This window comes from Rattus rattus, chromosome X, assembly GCF_011064425.1.
Source record: "Rattus rattus isolate New Zealand chromosome X, Rrattus_CSIRO_v1, whole genome shotgun sequence".
In the NCBI taxonomy this organism is placed as follows: Eukaryota; Metazoa; Chordata; class Mammalia; order Rodentia; family Muridae; genus Rattus; species Rattus rattus.
The window spans coordinates 130,036,629-130,048,303 of record NC_046172.1 but is presented as its reverse complement, the minus strand read 5'-3'; positions in this window follow the sequence as shown (position 1 = coordinate 130,048,303).

The window sequence follows — 11,675 nt, the reverse complement described above, 5'->3', positions numbered from 1 at the left end:
AAATAAAATGTTCAACATCCTTAGTCATCAGGGAAATGCAAATCAAAAGGACCCTGAGATTCTACCTGTCTCTCCTTCTTATGTAAATGAAACATGCCCAGTCATTGTCTTTCTCTTGACACTTTCTTTTGTGCCTTTGCCATCATAATTCATGATTCCTCTGAAACCATAAGACCCATTAAGTTCTTTTTTTCTATTAATTGGTCTTTGTTATGTTGTTTTATTACAGCAACAGAAAAGTAATGTCCTGGGTATATGTGAAAGTGTTTCTGGTAATGAGTAGTATATGTACTTATGAATGTAATAAAATGAAAACAAGGATAAGCTGTGTCCAATCCATGGAGGTCCCAAACGGAGCAAAAAGTTAGAAGACTATTGAGCAAATGCATCTACCTTTGGCCATCACAAATTAGTTTCTTTAGGTTTCAGACTTCATATATACATCAAGATTTATATCACTACTTCCACTGCTTCTCAAGTCTTTAGACTAAATTAAAGCACTGGATTCTCGCAACCCTCAGTCTGCTAACCATTATGCTCTCCATTCTGTGTTTCTTTGACAGGATCCATGACCTTACCTCAGGCTACTTGGACTTCTAGTTTCCCATACTAGGGATGCTCTTTCCCTAGAATTCATGTAGCACACTTACACTCAATGATAACTCCCTAGGAACCATCAGTCTGGCCTTAGATATACTCTTCCACCCCAGACGACCAACCCCACAGAAAGATGGATCATGAAATCACAAGGGAGCTCATTTTCTTTGAAACACAATATCACTTATTGTTACAGAGGTCTATTATCCAAATAAAATTAGAAATTTAGTTAGATTTAAAATTTCCAAATATGCCACCTTGTCTTTAAACTTTTCAAGGTGAACTAGACAAAAATGAGCAGGCATCTCCATTTGTGCTCTTTTTAGATAGCTGATGCAGTATGCTGTTGTAATTACAAATATCCTCAGATCTTCAGCCCGTTCATTTTTTTCCATTTCTCACAACAAATTCACACCAAGAGTCAGGAATGGAATTTGGAATTTGATAGTGAATGACTATTACTCTTCGAGGGTATAAAGATCTTTGAAAGCATAAAAAATAATGTCATTGTGAAACCTCTAAAATTTGTTTCAAATCTTCTTTCTCTGAGAATCAGTCCAGGAAAAGGCTTTGGCAGGACCCCTCTTGTGATGATGCACTGTTACCTCGATAACTTCATTGATATCTTTGTCTATCAACTTGTTTCATTCTTCAATTGAATTATTCTTTGAGACTCAGTTTAAGGGGAAGAATAGGCCTGGAAGTAATTGCATTTTCCTTGTTCAGGTGACCTGAACATAGTTTTCCATTTTTCTACCTCTTCTGAGGCTTTTCTGTGTCTTGGAAACCTATAGGACTATGAACAACTTGAGAATTGTTGTATTGTCATATACACCATTTTATGTTCTCCACAATACTATGGAATTATTAGACACAGGTAGCTGGCTTATTTTAAGGCTCTGCATGAATAGCTGGGGCACAGTTCAAATGCACACTCAGAAAAAGAATGACAGATCTGAATGGAGGAAAGGTAAGTGTTTTCCTGCATGTCTGTTGTCATACACATTTTAGACCCAGAGTCCACATGAAAGTGTTCTGTATACATTAGTTCAAACAAATGATAGGAATACATAGACCCTGTTGTGCGATGAATCAATTGCAGAATTCAAATGCTGAAGTTATAGCAAGAGAATCACAGAATATGACTATCCTTGAAGAGAGGTTATCAAGTTACAGAAGGAATGTAACTCTGTGACAGAACACTCACCAAAAATGCACAGAGCCCTGAGTTCTGTCTTTAGTTCTAAAGAAAAGGAATGAAGGAAAGGTGGGAAATATCTAAGGTAAAATGAATCTTTAGGGTGGCTCACTGACCAATTGACTATCCCTTATAAAACATTAGGACACAAATATATTCAAAGACAGAAGAAGAGGACACCCATTTACAAATCAAATAGAAACTTCAGAAGTAATAACTTTGCTGGGAATGTGATCCTGGACTTCTGCTGTCTGGAACTATAAGCTGGGTATTTTTGTCATTCCTAGGGTATGGTATTTGTAGTAGAATTCACCAATGAGTTGTCACTCGTCTTTTCTGTAAAAACAAAAGCAGATCTTATCTAATTTTATGAAATGTAAAGGCCACTCTGTCACACATATTATTCATGATGCCAATGAATTTTCAAAACATTCATCTATATATTTTTCTACTAAACTAGAAATTTTAAAGTAGTTTTCACTGTTTATATCCATTACATCTTTTGTAGTTAATGATTTCAGAAGTTGTATGGCAGTGGCATGAATCTACAGTAACATCATTGTTACCTGCCTAGATGTACAAAAGAAGTCTTGAGTTCCTTTGGTCAGACTCATCTAACATTTTCCACTCCTAGATAGCTTTTGAAGGCCACATTTTCTAGTATTTAAGGGGGAGAATAGAGGACATTAGACAACCAAACCACAAATCAGAGAAAATGCCTGAGAAATAATAAATAATGAGGCCACTGATCCAGGGACATAAATCCTGCCCCTCTTTGGAACTCTGTGCTTTGAGCTATATAAAAAGTGTAGGCTGATCCTTTCTATAGTTCCTATCCTCTTAGACAGTGCAAATGTCTTACCTTAGCACGTAGTCTTAGCAACACCTATCTATAAAGTCATCCCCTAATTTTCAGAGAGAAATACATTTGTTTGTGGATTTGAATGTCCCTATAAACATGAGAAATCAAGAGTCGATGTTACATTCAATATGTGATTAATTACTGATATTTCTAATGTTCTTAGTATATACAAAAAGGTATTAGTGGGGGTGGGGGTGGGGATCAAGCAGTATTATGTGCATCCTGCTGAAAATGTAACAGTATACACAATTGCAAATAATGAAAAATACAAGGGTTAAAGTGATGACTGCACAGATAAAATACTTGTCTCATGTGAACATGACAGCCACTGTTCCAATTCCCCAAAACCACACCAAAGAAAGAAGGCAGGTAGGCAGTCTGTAATCCTAGCACTTGGAACAAGCTTACTAGTTAGATAAGTAGGGATAAATGAGCTCTGGATTCAGCAAGAGATCTTGACTCAATACAGTGGTGAACAAATAAGGACACCTAACATCAACTTGAGACATCCACAAGCATGTGCACTTACATGCATTCACCTCTCTCTCTCTCTCTCTCTCTCTCTCTCTCTCTCTCTCTCTCTCTCTCTCTCTCTCTCTCTGTATCTACCTGTATGAATATTTATATATCTACCTGCAGAAGTAACCAAACATAATCCCAAATAATACAGATACATGTATACCAATAGCTTATTTCAGTGATAAAATACTAAGCAGGGTAACATTACAACCCGATTTATTATATACTTAATAATCATGTCTTCATGTATAAATGAATTTGAGGCTTTAAATAACAAGAGAATTCTTTTGTATTGAAGTATCACAAATGGATTAAAACTTCTAATTGCTTAATGAGAAACTTAGTCATTTTTAATTTTACTCTTTTAAACTCTAGACTGTGGTATATAGTTTATATGTGTATGTCTATACTCATGTGCCTTTGTAATCTCTATGAGATTGATTTCCATGACTGCAACAAACTAGTTAGGTGATGTGCTATTTATATCTTAAAACCTATTTCCAGACATTTTTTGAACATGGATGTACTAGTTTACACAACCACACAGAAAATTCCCATTTCCTGACATGTAATAATCACTACCATTAATCTTTTTCTCCCCTGCCCAATACATACCTATGTTTGCACATCTTAGATTGCTGGCAAATTTGAGCATACTTTTACATATATTTGCATTTATGTTATTTTTCCTTCATATCATTTACTCAGTTCTCAATTGTGGCTTTTGACCTTTATTTTGTTCCTAACTTGGTCGAAAAATATTTGCATTTTAGAGCCATAATGTTTTGTGCAAAAGACATATAATCTTATCGTTAAATGCCTAATATTCTAGCTGTGCCCAAAGCAGAAGGTACTGTGATTATCTTCACCCCTTTGCCACTGAAATAGAGTAAGGCCTTTGTGATTACTGTGTCACAGAACTTCTTCCATATGACTGTTGTTCTGGAGGATACTTTTTTTTTTTTCTATTTATAAATTCTTTTTTTTTAATTTTTTTTATTTTTTTATTTTTTTATTAATTGAGTTTTTCTTATTTACATTTCGAATGTTATTCCCTTTCCCGGTTTCCGGGCCACCATCCCCTAACCCCTCCCCCTTCCCTTCTTTATGGGTGTTCCCTCCCCCACCCTCCTTGCCGCCTCCTCCCCCAACAATCCGTTCACTGGGGGTTCAGTCTTAGCAGGACCCAGGGCTTCCCCTTCCACTGGTGCTCTTACTAGGATATTCATTGCTACCTATGAGGTCAGAGTCCAGGGTCAGTCCATATATAGTCTTTAGGTAGTGGCTTAGTCCCTGGGCTCTGGTTGCTTGGCATTGTTGTACATATGGGGTCTGAGCCCCTTCAAGCTCTTCAGTTCTTTCTCTGATTCCTTCAACGGGGGTCTTATTCTCAGTTCAGTGGTTTGCTGCTGGCATTACGCCTCTGTATTTGCTGTATTCTGGCTGTGTCTCTCAGGGGCGATCTACATCCGGCTCTGTCGGTCTGCACTTCTTTGCTTCATCCATCTTGTCTAATTGTGGCTGTATATATGGGCCACATGTGGGGCAGGCTCTGAATGGGTGTTCCCTTCTGTCTCTGTTTTAATCTTTGCCTCTCTATTCCCTGCAAGGGTATTCTTATTCCCCTTTTAAAGAAGGAGGGAAGCATTCATTTTGATCATCTGTCTTGGTTTCATGTGTTCTGGCATCTAGGGTAATTCAAGCATTTGGGCTAATACCACTTATCAATGAGTGTATACCATGTGTGTTTTTCTGTGATTGGGTTACCTCACTCAGGATGATATTTTCCAGTTCCAACCATTTGCCTACGAATTTCATAAAGTCATTGTTTTTGATAGCTGAGTAATATTCCATTGTGTAGATGTACCACATTTTCTGTATCCATTCCTCTGTTGAAGGGCATCTGGGTTCTTTCCAGCTTCTGGCTATTATAAATAATGGCTGCGATGAACATAGTGGAGCACGTGTCTTTTTTATATGTTGGGGCATCTTTTGGGTATATGCCCAAGAGAGGTATAACTGGATCCTCAGGCAGTTCAATGTCCAATTTTTTGAGGAACCTCCAGAATGATTTCCAGAATGGTTGTATCAGTCTGCAATCCCACCAACAATGGAGGAGTGTTCCTCTTTCTCCACATCCTCCCCAGCATTTGTTGTCACCTGAGTTTTTGATCTTAGCCATTCTCACTGGTGTGAGGTGAAATCTCAGGGTTGTTTTGATTTGAATTTCCCTTATGACTAAAGATGTTGAACATTTCTTTAGGTGTTTCTCAGCCATTCGGCATTCCTCAGCTGTGAATTCTTTGTTTAGTCCTGAACCCCATTTTTTAATAGGGTTATTTGTCTCCCTGCGGTCTAACTTCTTGAGTTCTTTGTATATTTTGGATATAAGCCTGGAGGATACTTTTTAATAGACTTCTAACACGCAGTTCTTTGCCTCAGAGCACTTCCCAATAAGGAACAATTGCTTCCAGAAATAGTTTGAGAAATATGACTCTAAAAGAGGATATTGAGTTGTATCACCCACACAGGGGCTAGCAATGGAAACCCTATTCATTTTGAAGGCCAATTTCATGAACTTTTGGTCCTTGATTGGGACCAGAGTCAAACAGAGGGACATCCTACTCAATAATTTCAGTTGTCTAGATCCTCACATTTCTCAATCTCATAGGCTTTCAGAATGTATCTTTTTTCCCTATTAAATAGTGTTTTGTACTTGCTTGAAGTCCATATGACTTTGTAAAAAAAAAAGTGTATCTCTTTCAGTTTTTACTCATTATCCCACATATCCTCCATAAATGGCTGTGCTTAAGATATAGTATACCTTAGTCAAGTAAGTTGTGACTCTGCTAATAGGCAAGACAGACCATATTTCAAAGTCTACATGCTTTTGCCAGCAGGTACTATCAAGAGAGGATGTCTAGGGCTATTGTAATATGGATGTCCTCATAACTGCCCTGGAATTTACACTTTCTATTTAGTGATGCTCATGCTTAGTTTAGGGAGTCTGTCTTTCACAATGTGTGTGTGTGTGTGTGTGTGTGTGTGTGTGTGTGTGTGTGTGTGTGTGTGTCTATTGACAACCAGCCTCCGGATGCAGTCAGTTAGCATACTGTGAGCCCTCATCATCTATAATCAGATCTAGAAACACATCAGAAGCTGCCTGTAGAAAGGCATTTAACTGCCTAATAGAGATGGCAAGGTTCATCCCCAACAGCCCAGGATGTTGCATGACAATCCTCCTATAAGGGCTATTCTTAAGTTATATACAAAGACAGCTCTGATATTACAGAGTCTGTAAGGCCAGATGATCAAAGAATTGCTTGCACCACAATTTGACACTGCTGAAGTCTCTCCTACTCCTGGCCTCTCAAATTTTTGTGTTACATGACACATGGACCAGAGTCTTGCCCTGAAGTGACTATCTGCTCCGTAGAGCCCAAAGACACCTACCAGTGCTCCAATTCCTTTTTATGCTAAGGGCTTCAAGAGGTAATCAGTTGTCTTATGCAAGGGCCATCTTGGTATGTCTCAGACAAGTAAGCAAAAACCTTACTGAGATAGACAGTACGTCCCCAGAGCATCTAAGATTTATCATAGTCTAAGTTAGATTGAGATGGAGCAACACACCCATCCCATGAGCTGGGTCCTATATCGAATAAGAAGGAGAAAAGGGATCTGACAGCTGCATTTCTCTCTCTACCTTGTTACTGGGGACACAATGGCATCACCTGCTACATTCTTCTGTTGCCACCACTGTATCTCAACCTGCAAACCAAAATACTGCCATGTATTTTATCATAGCAACAAGAAAAATGACTTGATGTATTACTTGCTTTCCAAGCTTTGGCCTACTGTTCAATGTCAATTCAAATTTTTGGGTTCAAAAATTTTGAAGTGTCTGAGTATCCTCTCTTTAAGTTATACTGTCATCTGAATAAATATCTGGAAAATCCTTTTGTGGAGGAGTTCGGACATAAATCACAGTATGGACTTACCATTGTACAACATGGTACTTTTGCCTTAAGACCTAACCACATACTCTGCACATATTTTAGAGTTTTAAAGCCTGGTTCAGATAGAAGAATTGAGAAAAGCATTATGACTTACTTAGAACAATTACTCACAGCTTTCTGTTCATGAACTGTACCTGATTATATATTTTAAGCAGATGGTCAGTCATCATTTTCACCTGTTCTTTCAACAATCACCACTATCACCGCAATTTTCTATGCATTGATCAAGCTCCCCCAGCTATTCCTCCAACTTAGATGACAAATTAAATTTAGACCTTAATTTCTGGCAATTAAATGATTGGGCCTGTTTTTAATTGCTCTGAGACACCATTATCTCACTGGTTACTAGCTATATGCCATAGAATGAAGGTTTGTTTCCAGAACCCTGGGTTTAAACCCTAACTCACAGTTGATGCTTTTGAGAAATGATCACGGTGGCAACATCCTCATCAATTGCATTGGCACTATCCTAAGAAACTCAAGAGACCCTTTTTATCTTTGAGAAGATTATCATCCATGAACCAAGAAGCAGGCCCTCACTAGCCATAATATCTGACAGTGTCTTTACTTTTAGCACTTAAATTCTCAGAATTTCAAGAAACAAGTAAGTTTTCACTCAGTTTCTCCAAGCTTATCAGTGCCATTCTACCAAAGATTTTGCCCTATTTTTGGTTTTCTTACCTGGGTCAAGTAACATGTCTTCAAAAAAACATCCTCATGTGAATGGATTTCTGGTTATTTACTTTTTCATTTTAGCCCTCTTGATAAAGCATCCTCAAATTTCTGTCACTGACTTCTTCCCTACAGTAACTTAGCTTTATAACATCTAGATGATTGTCTCTTTCCTCCTTTCTTCTACCTAGAACTTCCTATTTGTTGTACTTGGATTTAACTCCACTTACTGGCTTAGCAGTATAAAGGTCTCTATAGTATCTTCCAGTCATATCTAAGTACTAGCACTTAAAAGAGAAATGGACACTATTGCTTAAAGCTTTGAGTTTCCAGTAAAGTATCCAGAGCTTCAGTTCTCTAATTACTCATTTATATGACCCCAGTCAGTATTTCAGAGTATGGAGTTTTCCCAAATAGGTCCTTCACTTTAGTCTAATTAACATGATTTGGCTGAACTTTGAGTTATCTTTGGAGATTTTCTATTTAACTCTTAGGTTCGGGGTTTATGGGTATTCTGTGGCTATAGAAGTAGATAAACTTTCATGTGTATGGATTTCTGGGCCAAAGAGGCCCTATGACTGATAGTTACCTGTTGAACCTTGTTAATGACTTTGGGTATCTCTGGATTCTTTTGTGGGATAACAGTACTAACTAGTAAGAATTGGCCAATCCCACTTTCTGTATAGAGTCTTTGTTACTGTTTCAGCCTTCAAATGTGTGGCTCAGAAACTAGATTCTTCTCATTGGACTGTAGCCACCATGAAATCTTCAGGATTTGGGCTTACTCACAGTGTGCATTCATTCATTTTTTTTTTTTTACGGTGATATGCCTAAATTATGTCAAGATGAGAACAATAAGGAATGTATTTGATGGGATAACTTTAAACAATAAAGGAAGGGAGAACAAGGAGAAAACTTTTACACAAAATGGAATGTGACATCTAACAAGAATAGAGTTGATCTGAGAATCAGCCAGGCATATGAGGACTATAGTGCAAAGATTCACTGAAGGACATTCTCACACTATGTGCTCAGCCTTGAAGTAGGACCATCTCCTTGAAGGGACAGTATGGCTTTCAATGAAGCATATTAATGCCAAAATTTATCTCTTATTCATTTGAAATTCAAATGTAACTGGACAGTGATTTGATTTGCAGGACTGAGGGTTTTACATGAGTATAATAGCATGGCTACTTATCATGCAGTCCTGTTTATCTGTTATTCTTATCAACAAGAGCCCAGTAGTAATGGATGTCTTAGGTCTTGAAGGAATTTAGTCAGTCACTTAGAAGTACTCTGGCTACACCAAGCTGCTTCTTAATTACCTAGGATTCATTTTTGCTTCATACACAGCTTTGCTTTCCTTTACTAAAGTGTCTGATTCAGTGAGTAAAGATGCTTACTACCAAACCTGATGACCTGAGCAATTTCCAGAACCCACATGGTAAAAGGAGAGGGCTAACTCCCTGCAGATTGTTCCCTGATTTATGTAGTACCCCCTGACACATACACACACACACACACACACACACACACACACACACACACACACACAGAAAGAGAGAGTGGGGGGGGCAGAGACAGAGAGTCATAAAATGTAGCATGCCAAGTACTGCTTTTCATATACATAGATGCACACCTTTACAGACCGTCAGAATTCATCCTTTTGCCCACCGCTCTCCTGCCTTCTGGCCAGTTCCCTCTTTTCTCTCTTTCATATCACACATTTTTTTGTCCTGCTTTTTAGATCATGTCATTCCCTTTCATGATTTCCTTTCTCGTTTAATGACCTACATCTACACCTCACCCGCACATGAATAGACACATATAAAATTTTAAATTTATTTTGAGTTCAGAAACTGTTTCCAATTAAGAGTGACCTGTGACTGTAGATTTGTTTTATGCTATACTTTTGGGGTTTGTTATTATTTTAATATGACATATTTTAAGTTATTTACTTTGCAGTTTCTGGTATTTTATGTCATGTTTAGAGGGGTCTTTGCTATCCTGAGTATATAAACATATTACATAGATATATTGAAATGTATTCCTCTTCACCTCCTATTCTCCTTTCTCTCTTCTTTCCTTTCATATTGAAACCACCACCTTTTATTTAGATATAAAAGGAAAGGAACACTTTGTTGTGTTTCAAATGCTTAAGTAGACATCTCTGTATTGTTTATATCAGAAAGTCTTCCACAAACTTTTCTGTGATATTTTGATCCTTTTTAGTCTCTAGATTTTGATGCTGATCTCCTTTGTTTTCTCTATTTAATAGCTAAAATGTCTAAATTATAATTGCCTTGTGTAAATTTACTATTGGCTGCATCCCATGGATTTTACTAATGTAACATTTTCCTCATTCATTTTTCAATTTTTTCATTGTTAAATACCTGATTACATGATTTTAAGATCTACAAATGGTAGGGACCTTAGGTTTTGTAAACTTTATTGTAAAACAATTATGAACTCTGATTGTACTATTTCTGTGCTTCAGAGCACATTTAAATGTGTGTGCTCACAATATACGTGTCTATTTTGCTTAGGAACCAGATGACCATTTCCCCTGTATTTCTTAATTGAAAAGCAAAAGGTGAGAAACATCTCCCATGTTCCACATGTTACATATTATTTGCAGTGCGTTGCGACATTTAGGTAGGGATATAGAAACTTTTTCATTTTTGTAGCCCTAGGGATTAAATCTGGGGCTTTGTGCATGCTAGGTAAGCACTCTACAAATGGTGCCATGTTTCCAACCCAAGGAGATAGATTTCTTATACAGAAAAGTTCTTGAATATCACAGTAAAGCTGTTATGACAAAATGTCAACTATTAACAGACACTTTTGGCTCCTCTGGGTTCCTGTTATTGTTTGATGCAGAAGTGTCATCAGGGCTAACATTCAATACTTCAGGAACTTCTTTTGAGAGGTAAACAACTTTGATCTCCAGCTTGACAAATTATTTCTACTTGGGGCAAGGGTATTAAGATTTCTGGAACATGACTCCACTCCACTCCTGGCAGATTATATCACAGTCTCCAGTACTGGTGGGTTGTATGATCAGAAAAAGTGCCTTCTGTACAAGAGAATGGACACTAGTGGCATCTGGGTCGGATTTAGAATGAAAAGCACTACAAAAGGAACATGGAGGGTATGGAGGCAGGTCAAATAATGTTTGAAGGCAGCCACAGATTCTGGTGCTTTTGTCCCTTTCATCCCTAGTAATGAGAGAGTGGTATTTGGCCCATGTCTGGTAAGTGGAGAGCCAAATGATGGGTGAATGCTATGAAATGCTGGCTTCTGCCTATGACATGAACTCCCAACAGCTGAGGACACCTATCCTGGACTTGGCACAAGACTAGACCTGTCAACATTCCTCATGGGTGAAGGAAGGGCTCCTAGGATCATGCCCCTACCCGGGGAACTATTGAGTGTTGAGTACTGTTGCTGAGAGCATCAGGGATTCATGCTTTTCAGCTCTGTAGTTACTGGGGAGTTTCAACACTCCAGAGGACATGTTCATGCAAGGCAACCCTTGTTATTTAAGTAGTCACAGAACCAACCAGTCAGAAAATACCATAAATACGCATAAAATTTGGGTAGGAGAACTGTTGGGAAGAGTAGGTTTGGCAAGAGTAGAAAGGGGATAAAGAGGTGGCAGGTAGTGACCATGATCCAATTACACTGTGTGGTATATGAGATTGTCAAAGAATATATTTGATTTTAAACAAGGTGCACGGGGATAGGGAGAAAATAGCCACACCTTGAATGCTTGCTGATACTTTTATTCATATATATCCCCCTTTACAGA